This window comes from Pinus tabuliformis, chromosome J, assembly GCF_031772625.1.
Source record: "Pinus tabuliformis cultivar Carrire ecotype Pingquan chromosome J, CPIR1, whole genome shotgun sequence".
Classification (NCBI taxonomy): Eukaryota; Viridiplantae; Streptophyta; class Pinopsida; order Pinales; family Pinaceae; genus Pinus; species Pinus tabuliformis.
In genome coordinates, this window is record NC_142295.1 from 356,474,849 (window position 1) to 356,488,043 (window position 13,195).

Genomic DNA, 13,195 nt, shown 5'->3' on the forward strand with positions numbered 1-13,195 from the left:
TTCAGCATTCCACTATTCATCTTGCCCCCGTTCAGCGCAGCGCTGATATGATCGATCATCGGCGAATGACCCTTTTTCACCTTCTCAAAATCCACGTAGGAAAGATACTCAACAAATAAATTATCAATAATGTCATGATTGTGAATGGACTTGGGTTTGTTTTTTTTTATATTGCGTAAAAAAAAAACTACAAAAATTAAATCTTATACTTATTTTTAATTTATTTTGTTATTTTTTTTAAAATTAAAATGGAAATTTAATTTGATTTATTATTAAGAAAAATGTTTTTTTTTTTTTTTTTAAGTAGATTTATTTCCTAATATTTTTTCTAACTTAAAAGAAAAACATTGATTTATTTGTTTTTTTTTTTTTTTTTAATTAGTAAACCAATTTTTTTTTTTTTTTTTTTTTTAACTAAAAAAAATAAAATACATTCTATTCCTAAGTACTATCAAAATAAATAAATAAAAGTAAAAAGAAATTAAATTTATTCCTAAGAAATTTTATGTGATTTTTTTTTTTTTAAATTGATTTTTGTTTTGTTTTTTTTTTTAAATTAAAAATGAAAACTAAAAATTTTCTAAATTTATTTTTATAAAAAAAAAATTAAATTTATTTCTAAAGAATTTTATTCTATTCTATTTTTATTCTATTTTTTATTAAAATCAATTCTTTTTTAAATAAAAGAATTTTTTTTTTTTTTTAAATCAATTTTTTTTTTTTTTTAAATTAAAATTTTATTCTAACCCTAAAAAAAAACTTAGGATTGTTTTTATTGATTTAAGATGATTTTTTTTAAGCAAATGGAGACAAGTATATTGCTACCCTGAAAACATTTATAAACATGCTACTTCTTTGATCCTCGAGATCGTACAAAGACGCAGGAGAAGAGCATACTTATTCGAAACATAAAATATGATCCTACCTACTCTATGCTAATTGAAGATTACAAACTATTACGTGTAATTAAATTTCCAGTGTAACCATTCACGCAATAGTAGTAAAAATATATTCATTTTCAATTTCGCAATTTTAAAATGAAAATATACAAGGATGATCGAATCTAGTTTTTGTGAGTATGATCTAATGAAATAAAAACAAAATCGATCTAACCTTGTACTTGTTTGAAACCATCGAAACCACTTGTCGATAAGGCTTTCATAGGCGTGATTTCCATTCTCATTCAGATCATGCTGCAACTTCTCTTCGTCCTCTTCATTCTCCTGTTCAAACAATGGTTCATCGTCAGATATACAGGATGATTCTTCAAATGTTAATTCATTGTTTTCTTCTAGAGGAGTAGTTAAGCTTTTGGCTGCTGTTAAGATCTCTTCTTCGCAAGAAGAGGAGATCCTAACATTTGCTAGGATCTGAGCGAGTTGTTCCAAACTTATACTCATCGTTTTTCCATATATACATATGGATCTTTATTGTGTTTTTTTTTTTTTTTTGAATGGGGGGTTTTTGATTTGCGTTCTATTTCTATGTTTTCTATATGATAATAAACTTAAATGAAAATTCCTAAATGCAATTAACCCTAAATGATCCTAAATACAAATTCTTCCTAAACAATCTTCCTAACTAGCTTACATCTAAGTTTGCTTCCCCGGCAACGGCGCCAAAATGTTGGGCGATTTAGTTGTCTGCTAAATCCCTGTCATTTAATTTATCAATCCGGGGAATCGTAAACTTAGAAGCAAACCAATATATATGGGACCTTAGATGAAACAGGTGTAAGAAGTTTGTTTAGAATAGAAATGCATATTAAACTATCATATCTATTCTATGAAAGCATAAAAATAATGTTTGATCAATGGAATTATTTTACTTTAGAAGATAGAGAAGAGTCTCTTGTTCAAGAGTCCTGGTTGTCCTTCTACCATCTTTCTATAATAACATTTCCAAACACCTAAGAAAGCAGGAAAGAAAGCATGTAAATGAAAGCAAGTAAATATTGTTTCCAATTCAATTCTTAGCTTATGGAGAAGAGTCTCCTAACTTAGGAGGACTTGATCTCTAGATATTGAAAGGGAATCAATAGTCACATAAATGTAATCTAGAAAAGCATATGAGAAAGTAAATCTTATTTCAATTTAATCTAGCTCATGAAGAAGGGACTCCTAACTTAGGAGTTCCTGGTTTTCCTTCTCACATCAAAACTAGCTATTGAAAGGAGATCAACCTTCACACAATAAAACATGGCCACAACATGAATTCATACTAAAATTATCTACAAGTATTTACAAGAAAGAAATAAGATGAACATCATAATTAAGATTAGTATATTCACAACATTACTTTACAACAAAGTGCACTTATCTTAGTATGGGGATCCTTCCATTCCTCAATGAGCACACATGAGAAACTATTACACCTTAAGAATCAAACAACACTCATAACTCATGATTTGGAGAAAATGATATTATTCATGTTGAATGAACAATCATAAATTTGGTGCTAATGAATAACTGGTAATTGTTTTCTCTCCCTCCTCCTCCTTCATTACCTGATTTGGAGGATGCTCCTCTTATTTATACATGAATTAGGGATATCTACTCAATAAATGTAGATCCCTTAAATATCTACTAGACCCACACTTGTCTCAACTTATCCCTAAATACTAGATACAAATCCCATGACACATCAAAATCTCCATGATCTTCCTCCTTGGAGTATGGTCCACCTCTTGAGTTGAAATTCGAATTTGATCTTGGGAGGCCACATAAGGGTGCCTTGGAAGCTTCCAAATGATCTACACATGTCGTCAAACTCAAGCCACTTTTAGGTATAAGAAAATACATGTTATTTCTCTAACTTTTAATCATAAATTCACTCTAAATACATGAAATTAATAACTTTGGAAAATGAGAATATAAACTCATATGGTAATGGAAATATAGGGTTATGTAATGATAATATGGTGAAATGAGATGACAAAATGTGGATAAAAGGTGAAAATGGAGTGAAAATTGAGGTCAAGTTGGCGGCCCAACAGGTCGTTTGACCGATTTTGTCTTGGTTACAGAACATTATGTGAAAACCATAAACAGTTATATATATTTTTGATTTTCGGAGTTTTATTTTGGTTGAGCTACATGATCCACATGCAAAACATTGATGATGTGTTTCTTTTTATAAATGTTGCAAATGTCTATCTAACACATAGTTTTCTAATGAGTCAGTTAATGTGTTTAAGTTTCTGGAAATATGTTGATATTGAATAAGATCAAATTGTCTTTCCAAAATCTTAACCCTTAGGAACATGCGATAAATAGCTGGGTTTCGGACGGAATATATACCATTGAGTTGTAGTGTTACGAGTTGTGAGTCTAGCCTGACAATTAGTCGGTGTATACCATGAGTGATGGCATCAGAGAGAAGCTCTATCAACGCGCTATACTCAGCGATGTTATTCGTTGATCAACCAATACATACACCTCTGAAACTTACTAACTCGTCGCTTGGATAAAAAATGGCCCAGGCTGCGGAGGACAGGTTCCGCAAACTACGACTCGCTCTGTCAGCATATCCAACACATGACTCCAATAGGTTTGACATCTGCAATAAATGTAAGAAGTGGATTACTTGACCAAAATAAACACTTTAGCGAAAACAAAAACATAACAAAAGCATACTGGTTACCCTTACGCATAGTAACGCTTGAGGTACAACCCATTACGAGGTTGCGCCAGTGGAATTCCGTCATAATCCATTAACTCGTAGGCTCCTTTTGCTAACACTCGTTTAACAATATAGGGGCCCATCCATAAAGACTTAAATTTACCTGCTCCCAATTTATCGGATTCTTGGTCATAAAGCAAGACCAAGTCACCTTCTGAGAAGACACGGGGTTTGACATTTTTGTCGAACTGCGCCTTGACTCTTTTCTTATGGGCTTTGTTAGCCAAATCGGCGTCACGACGGGTTTCATCCAATTGGATTAATTCCAAGAAACGAGCCTCTTCTTCTGAAGTTCCGGGGAGGAGATCAATTGCGAGTTTGAGAGACGAGATTTCACACTGGATTGGTAAGACTGCTTCCAGGCTATATACCAGTTGGAAGGGTGTGAACCCAGTTGCATTCCTTACCGATGTTCGGTAAGCCCACAAAGCTGAGTACAGGATTAGGTGCTATCTTCTTTTGTGAACTCCGATCATCCTTTGCAGCATGCATTTCAGGACCTTGTTGATTGCTTCAACTTGTCCGTTGGCTTGCGGATAATATGGAGTAGAGCTGTTGTGAGACAACCCTAGTTTGGCAGCTAATTCGACCATCATGTGATTGCGAAAATGCGATCCATGATCTGTGACTATAGCCTGTGGTACGCCGAATCTGGCAACTACATGATTGAAAAAGAAGAGGGCAGCTGTTTCACTAGTATTATCTAATGTAGGCATCGCCTTGGCCCACTTGGTAAAATAGTCAACTGCGACTATGATATACCCATGCCCCCCGGTCGAGGTGGGGTTACATGTCATGAAATTGATGCCCCATTTGGCGAATGGCCCAACAGCAACTATTGGCTGTAGAGGTGCGGGTGGTCTTCTGGTTTTGCTATCAAAAATTTGACAAGCATGGCAACTTCTGACTGTGGTTATGCAATCTTTGAACATTGTTGGCCAGAAGTATCCTGCTTGTAAATTTTTTTGTGTTGTAGCATATCCAGATTGATGCCCCCCGCACGCGCCTGAATGACACTCATTCAAGACTTTTTCGGCCTCCTCATGGGTGAGGCACCTTCTCAGAACTGTATCGATACCACGACAGTAAAGTGTATCACCAACGATCATGTAGTTTTTTGCTTGGTATTGAATACGTTTTTGTTCAGAGTGGGAGGTGTTTGGCCTAAATTTTTGGGTTTGGAGATAAATGATTATATCCCCATACCACTCATTGCTTGTAGATATCAGAAACAAAATTTCATCCACGATTAATTCTTCGGATGTTTCATCGTTGGACGATGATGGGAGATCGCACAATAATTCTGCGAAAACTAGAGCTTTCTTTGACTTGGATTTTTAGAAATTCCAGATCAAACTCTTGTAGGATTGCTATCCATTTTGAGTATTTGCCCCCCAGTAACTGTCGCGACAATATATAAGTCATGGGGTTGCAATCTGACAGAATGGTAGTTTTCCGAAAGAGGACATAGTGTCGAAATCTCTGTATTGCTTGAACAGCTGCAAGCGCTAGCTTTTCAACGTAAGAATATTTGCTCTTTGTATCATTTAAGTTTTTACTTAAATAATATATAGGATGCTCAATTCCATCAACTTCTTGAAATAAAACCATTGCGATGGTCGTATCTGCCGCAGCCAGATACAGGTTAAAATCTCTTTGATAATCAGGGCGTACATTAATGATGCTTTCATTAGGGAATCTTTTAAAGCATCAAAGGAAGCTTGCGCAACCTGATCCCAGACAAAGGGTACCTCCTTTTCCAAAAGACGTGTATAACCTTTAGCAAGTTCGGCGTAATTTGGAATGAACCTCCTTAGAAAGTTCGCTTTCCCCTGGAGTTTCTAAATCTGAAGCAAATTCGAAGGTGGAGGCAAGTTTATGATTGCCTGGACCTTACATGGGTAGAGACGAATCCCATCCTTTGAGACTACAAAGCCAAGTAGACGACCAGAACTGACGCAAAATACACATTTGTGTGGATTGAGTCGTATCTTGTAGTGTCGGAAACGTAGAAATATCGCTCTTAAATGCTGCGGATGATCAGTCCATTTTCGCGAATGAGCCGGAAGGTCATCGAGGTACAGTTGAACGATGTTTTTGATGTCATGGAAGGCATAATTCATTGCCCTCTGAAATGTCGCCCCCTGCGTTCTTTAAACCAAAGGGTAATTTTCGATATGCGAATGTGCCCCACAGACAAATAAATGCAGTCTTTGACTGGTCTTGTGGGCGGATATTTATTTGATTATACCCGGAGAATCCATCCATGAATGAAAAGATTTCGCATCCGGCGCATTCATCAATTATCTGGTCAATGAAGGGTGTAGGGTAGTTGTCTTTTGGACAAGCTTGATTTACATCCCTATAATCGACGCACACTCTAATTGTCCCCTGTTTTTTCATAACAGGGACAATATTCGATACCCAATCGGTTAGAGGAACCGGGTAGATGAAACCAGCATGGAGACGTTTTTCAACTTCTTCCTTAATGGCAGCGGCTTTCTTGGGGAGAACTTCTGGGAGAAGCTGTAATCTGTTGACCTTGTTCCTTTAGGGGTTAGAACAACACTTTTAGGGACTTAGGAGCCCTTGGTTTATGGACATTTCATGCTTGGAGTTGTAAGGCACAAAAATGTCTATAACATGGTGGATAGTGTGCCAGCCTGTGGAGTGCAAGCCTGCAACTCCTGCAGCTTTGTCCAGAGAGCCATAATAACAATTGTTGCTGCTCTTCGAACTGTTGGAGGGCCTTTGCGATGATGTCCCTCACCACTTCTCCAATATCGTGCAAATCCCCCTCAGTGAGGATGAGTAGGTCGAAGGATGTCTTTGATTCCTTGGTTTTCTTTCGTGGCACTGCCTTCTCTTATGGTAACTGACGCTTGAGTTGGGTGGATGTCATTTGTGGGTCTATGCCACCTTGTTCTGTTGGCTTCTCTGTTTCTACCTCAGCCCCAGGCGAAGGTGACTTCTATCCTTCGCGCTCTTCTCCTCCTGTATTCTGTTGTTCTGCCAATTTCATGGTGTCGCGGGCTGCCTGGGTCTTAGCCTTTGCTTCCTCTTTTCTGCACTTCTTAGCCAGCTGCACCATTATGAGTTTTGTTTCTTCCTTCTTATGCTGCGCGATGGATTTGTCCATTTCCACCACGGAGCCTATTGCAGTGCGCCACTCTGGAAACCAAGACTTGAGGACTGCAAAGATAACATCATCAGTTGCCAGATATGGTAAGTTATGCCATGTCTTCGTAGGGTCCTTCCATGCCCTGATAAAGACATGGTGGAAATCCACTTTGAACTCTACAAAGCTTTGTAAACTAGCATATACTGTGGGCGACAATCACGGCTTGCGATTGATCCCCATCCAGATACTCATCTCCATAAAGATCCAAAAGATCTTTCTTTCTTTTACATGCTGCGCATCCTTGGTCGCCCATAGTGAAGTGCACTTCGCTGCCTCTGGAAGGTTCGGCGCGACCAAAGGGAATTGGTTGTCTTCTGGTAGCTCCCATGCCATCAGTACAATCGTCAGCAAGAGCCACGTGTAGTGGAACATCTTGCCCTACTCCTGTGCCTCGCAATAGTTCGCAAGGAATACGTCGCATAGATAATTCACCTAGTTGAACTGGACTCCTTCAGCGCATTGGGCTACTAGTGCAATCACAGGTGCAGGCACCTCATCCGCGCAACACTTCCGCATCACCTTCCTTGCTAATATTTGTGTTGCTAACTTGATTGCAGGGTTGTTAATGCTAGAGATGGCATATCCCCACTTCTTATTCTCCAACTTGAATTTCATCTTCATAGCTTCCGCGAGGGCCAACTCACCACCTTTTCCTTCATATTGGTTGGATTCTCCCCTGAGTAAGGCAACCGTGTGATCCAATGAATCAAGTGGTCTATGACGGGAATGGGCTCCTCCAGCCACAAACACCCATCATGCACCAAGCAGAGCAGCGGCGTGATGACGAAGATGGATACTAGGGTGTGGTGGTAATGCAGTACCCAGAGAAGGTTGAGCAGCTCGACTTTCTCTACACCCTTGAACCATCTTCGTGGGTCTAATTCGATCGTTCCAGCAGTCATATCAATTCGTTGGCACATTAATTGTTCAGTCAATAAATGCAGGAATTTCTCGTGATGTGCGAGGTTCCAATCTTCGAACTTTAGCACAGGAACCCGCCCTAAGTGCGGCCCCTCAAAAACAATGTCATCCGGGAGCAACGAAGTTTACAGGGAGCTCTTGCTCTCGTCTATGTCCTTTGGCACCTTGGCTTTTCCCTTGCGCAGAGGAACATATTCTGGTAACCTGGTAATAGGGTCCGCACCCTGGGTTTCAACTTCCATTTCCAAATCCTCCTCATCCACCAGGATTTCTTCAGATTCTTCCTCGTCTGCCTCCAGATTAATGGCCTTCCCCTTTTCCTACAAAGTGAGCTTGGTCCTCTGTGGGTTTCTTGGTGAGATGCGCACCAGTAGCATAGTCTGCTTATCCTTCTTTGGTCTTGGTGTTCTGGGTGATTTAGGGACTTCGACTACCACTTTGGCACTCTCTGGGGCAGCTTCTACTACCTCAATTTCTTGCGTGGCTTCCTCGGCTATCACCGCTCCTGTGTCCATGGCTTTTGCGGGTGCTGGCATAACACTATTCCATAATTCTTATAGTGTCTCTGGTAGTTTCTTAAACAATGAATTCGCTTTCAGAGTCTTGAATAGGTCTCGGTTCATGTATACCTGAGCGTGCAACAACTCAGTTCTCAAAATGCTAAGTGTTTTGCACTGGACAGCCACTTGTAATTTATAGGGACTTTTGAATTCAAATCTGACTGTTCCCCCCACATTTGGCTCATTAATGCTAGATTGGAAGTATATTTTCAAGAATCTAACCCATAAATTTCGCCTTAAATGCCTGCCGCCCGCTCCATTTGGCCACTATCCAACTGTCAAATCGTGAACAGTGACCTTAACGGTTACTTTCCAGTGTACCTACACACTATTTCCTTGAGTAGCGCAACTGCCTTCGCATTGTCGCAGACCCTATGACACTTCCTAGCTTCGCACAGTCTTGAAATCGTGCAGATCCCCATTCCGGGAAGTGTAGTTTATAGTCTTGCGCCTCCTTTTAGCTACTTGGAGTGCTAAGACTGTGCTTCTGTCGCATAGTCAGATGGTCGAGCCACCTGTGTATGGATTCAATCAATTGGCATTCACCTTTCCCATGAAGGGATCTCCATTCAACTTAACCAACTGGACCATGCCACTGTCGGTAATCTCCTTAATAACATAGGGCCCTAACCAGTGCATCCTGAATTTTCTGGGGAATTTATCAAACTTGCTATCATATAATAAAACCAGATCGTTTACCTTAAATGTGCACAACTTAATATGTCGGTCATGCCATTCTTTTTTGCATTGCTTTTGGACCTGCTGGTGAAATCCAACCAAAAATCTCTCTTCTTCAAGCTCATCCAACTGCGTGAGCCTTTCTTCCAATGCTCCGTGATCTGTCACACTTGTGAGCACCACTATGCGCAGACTAGGCACAATGTACTCCATGGGCATCACCACTTCAACCCCATATACTAGCCTAAAGGGTGTCTATCCCATTAACTTCTTGCACGTTGTTCTATAAGCCCATAACACTGCAGGTATGCGTAGTTCCCAATCGTTTCGATGAGCGTTGGAAACCTTGGTCAGCGCATTCTCTAGCACTTTATTGAATGATTCCACCGTCCCATTAGCGTGAGGGTGATAAGGTGTGCTCTTCTGGTGATATACCTGAAATTCTTCTGTCAGCGCACTGATCGTTTCGTTCAGAAAGTGTGTACCCTGATCACTCATCAAAATATTTGGACATCCAAATCGTGTTAATACATGCTCAAATAGGAACATTGCAGCCATCGCGCCTGTGCAATCCTTCATAGGTTGCACCTCCACCCATTGTGTCAAATACTCTGTCGCAGTGATGATATACCTCACCCCTATCTTCCCTTGTGGCTGAATGGGTCCTAAAAAATCTATTGCCCACTTCTCGAAAGGTTGCAACGTCATTTGTGGATTCAACGGCACTTCATCCCTCTGCAATGGCTTGCCTATTCTTTGACATACATCACATGCCTTGCAATATGCTTTTGAATATTGATGAAGGGTTGGCCACCACAACCCTTCGCGTAGAATCTTCTGCGTGGTTGCTCTCCCTGAATAATGTCCTCCCACGGCGCCCCCATGAGCATCTGCGAGGATGCTACTTCTCTCAAACTCCAGTACAGATCTTCGCAATATCTCATCAGTCCCATCTTGTATAGATGCCCAACAATGACAGAGAAATTTGTCGCGCGCACCACTAATTCCTTCTTTTGCTGGATAGAGTATCCTTCCGATTTAGTTCCTATTGTTAGGAAGTGTATTATATGCTCAAAATGACCATCTGTGACACGTACTACAAATAGCTGCACATCTGGTAATCCTTCCTCCAAATGAGTAGGTTCCTCCCCTCTTTCGATGCGCGACAAATGATCTAGTCCCGTGTTCAATTGTCCAAGCTTAACAACAACTTCAAAATTGTACTCTTGGAACAATAAGATCCATCTGCAGATGCGCCCCCCCAACACAGGCTTATTGACCAGGTACTTCAACATAGAGTGATCTGTATACACCTTAAAATGGCCTTCTAGCAAGTAGTTCTGATACTTCTGGAGTGCATACACCATAGCTAGCCCCTCACATTCAGTGGTATAATAATTCTTCTTTGCTTTGGTCAAATGCATGCATGGATCATCCTGCCCATCGTACTTGTCTGTTAGTTGCATCTTAGGCTTCCCAAATCATGTTCTCATCATCCTCCTACATTCGCGCCAATCATCAAAGCTTCTCTTGTGCGTATCCCACCATCTTGTGCGCGTAGCGCCTAGTGCCCAGTCCAAGGCTTGGAAGCGCTACTTTTCTGGTATCTCCCTTTAAAATTCATCCAAAAAGATATCTACCTCATTTACATCATCATAATTAGGTAGTGTTCTTACCTTTGACAACACACATCACAGTGACTGGGTCAATGATGTTGTAATTCAGCGTAGTTACTTCGTGTAACCGGTTTTGCCAGTGTTCTATTTCTTTGTCGGAATCCGAAGTGCAGGAACTCTTGCGATCCCATGTAATCCATCCATCCGCGGTGGGATTCACCCAGTCTTGGTCTTGCGCTGTTATCTTATAGATGTAGTCCAGATCATCGTCACTCTCATAATTGCAGATTGGTTCCGTATAGCGCTATCCTTCAATAGGATCTAGGGGTATTATTACACGCAGTGATTTCTTCTCAAAGATCAATTTTCTCTTCTTCAGATTGATTACCCCATCCATACGATAGCCTAGTCAATTCCCACGAGCACAGGGTAGGGATTGCTATCATCCACTATCTCTATTACTTCAAAATCCACCAGCGCGCTTGCTCCCTCAATGTCCACAGTCACCTTCTACAGTTGCCCCAAGGGGCTGATTTTTTGCTAATTCGCCATCCTTAGCTCAATGGGAGACCATTGTAGCGCAGGTCTCCCCATTCGCTTGAAAGTTTGCTTTGGCAGGACATTTGCATTTGACCCCAGGTCCAAAATGACCTAATCCATTTCATACTCTCCTATTTGTGTGGTCAGCCTCATCTCCCATCTTGTCCATGTTTTATGTTTGCCAATCTTTCGTACTACGCACGGTTCACCTAGCGTGGTTCCAGCACATCTAATGATGAGTTCTTGTAGCCCTTTCACAACCTTACTCTCGTGCAGTAAATTCATACAAGTTTCCAAGAAAGTTGTTAGCATAAAGGGGTCCATCCCCAGCTCAGGCTTATCCTTGCTTCTTGAGGTAGAGGCCTCAATGAAGCTCTTCTTAGCTTCCATGAAGGTTTCACAAGCACACTCCAAATCGAAGTCAGCTTCTTTCATCGGGGCTTTATGAACCCATGTATTGTCTTCTGGCTATTTCCCCTTGTCATCCCCTATCACGATCCCACTCCTGAGCACTGTGTTTATGTTTGGATCTTCTTCGTGCAGCTCAGACCTCATCATCTACAGGTTTTGAGTCAGTGGAGGTGGTAGCGCCCCTTTGTCTCGTATCCTAGCTATCAGTGTAGGACAGTCTTTTGTTTCATGATAAAACAACATGCAATACTTGCACGACAAACATGTTGGATTAGTGCAATCACGGGCATAGTGTCCTGGTCCTCCACAATTGTAGCAAATCAACTGTCTGCAACCTCTACTAGGTCCTTCTTTGCCTCGCCCTTGTCTGGGCCCTTGAAATCCTATCTGCGCCATCCCTGCATTTTGGTCAAGAGGCCATGTTTTGCTTGAACTCTGTAGGCGGGAGTTCTATCCATCATGAATTCTTAGCTCCTACAAGTACGCTCATCATGTCCTACCGACCTACAAAAGTTGCAGAACAGTTGTTGCAGTGCTTGTACATACTTCTATAGCAGGTGATATTTATCCGTGGCATGTTTTCTGGCTACTTGATAGATAGCGCACTATAATGCAGGCTCTGCGCTAGGTACTTCTTGAGCTTCCGGCCTTAAAGGCATCGGTGCTCCTCCTGCAATGTAATTTGCAAAGACTAGGCAATGGTCTTTGTCATGTGTTATGAAACCAGCTCAAGAAAAGATAGAAAAGATAGATCAATGCCTTAGAATTCAGCCTCTTCGAGGGGGCAACCTCCTTTACATTACATAAATGAACAATTCTTCAATGATTCAAATGACAAAACCTCCTTTCTATATATAGGAGTCTAAGGAGTCATAATATAACCCAGCCGACCTAACAATAATAATATAAAGCCACAAAAATAACAATAGAGGGATTTTACGGGGCACAGTAATAACAATATGGGGATAATAGGGGCACAACAATATTAATAAGGGATGCAACTACAATAGTAATGGGGTAATCACTAGTATTATAGGGACCCAACATGCCCCTCTCCTTCAAAAAAGTGTTGTCCTCAACACTTGAGTAGTTCTGGATGCTTCTGTATAAAATTCTCATCCTCCCATGTGGAATCTTCAGCGGATAAGTTCTTACACTTGATAAGATACTCCGAAATTGATCGATTTTGTAGCTGTCGAGTTCTTGTTTCTGTGACTGCTTCTGGTTCCAATATAAATTTTCCTTCCTCGTCAAGTTCTAGCAATATTGTTTGAACTGGGAGCTTGTCGCCTATAACCTTCTTTAAACATGAAACATGGAAAACTGGGTGCAATCGAGAAGCTGCAGGAAGCTCCAATTTGTATGCCATAGTACCAATCTTTTGCAACACCTTGTACGGACCATAATACTTTGGTGATAATTTATTATCCTTCTTAGCTTGCTTGAGGGACATTTGCTTATATGGTTGTAGCCGTAGGAATACCCAATCACCTACACCAAAACTTCTTTCACTACGATGTTGATCTGCTTGTTGTTTCATTCTATTCTGTGCCAACACGAGGTTATCCTTTAAGAGTTGGAGGACTTGTTGTTGATGTTCGATGTGA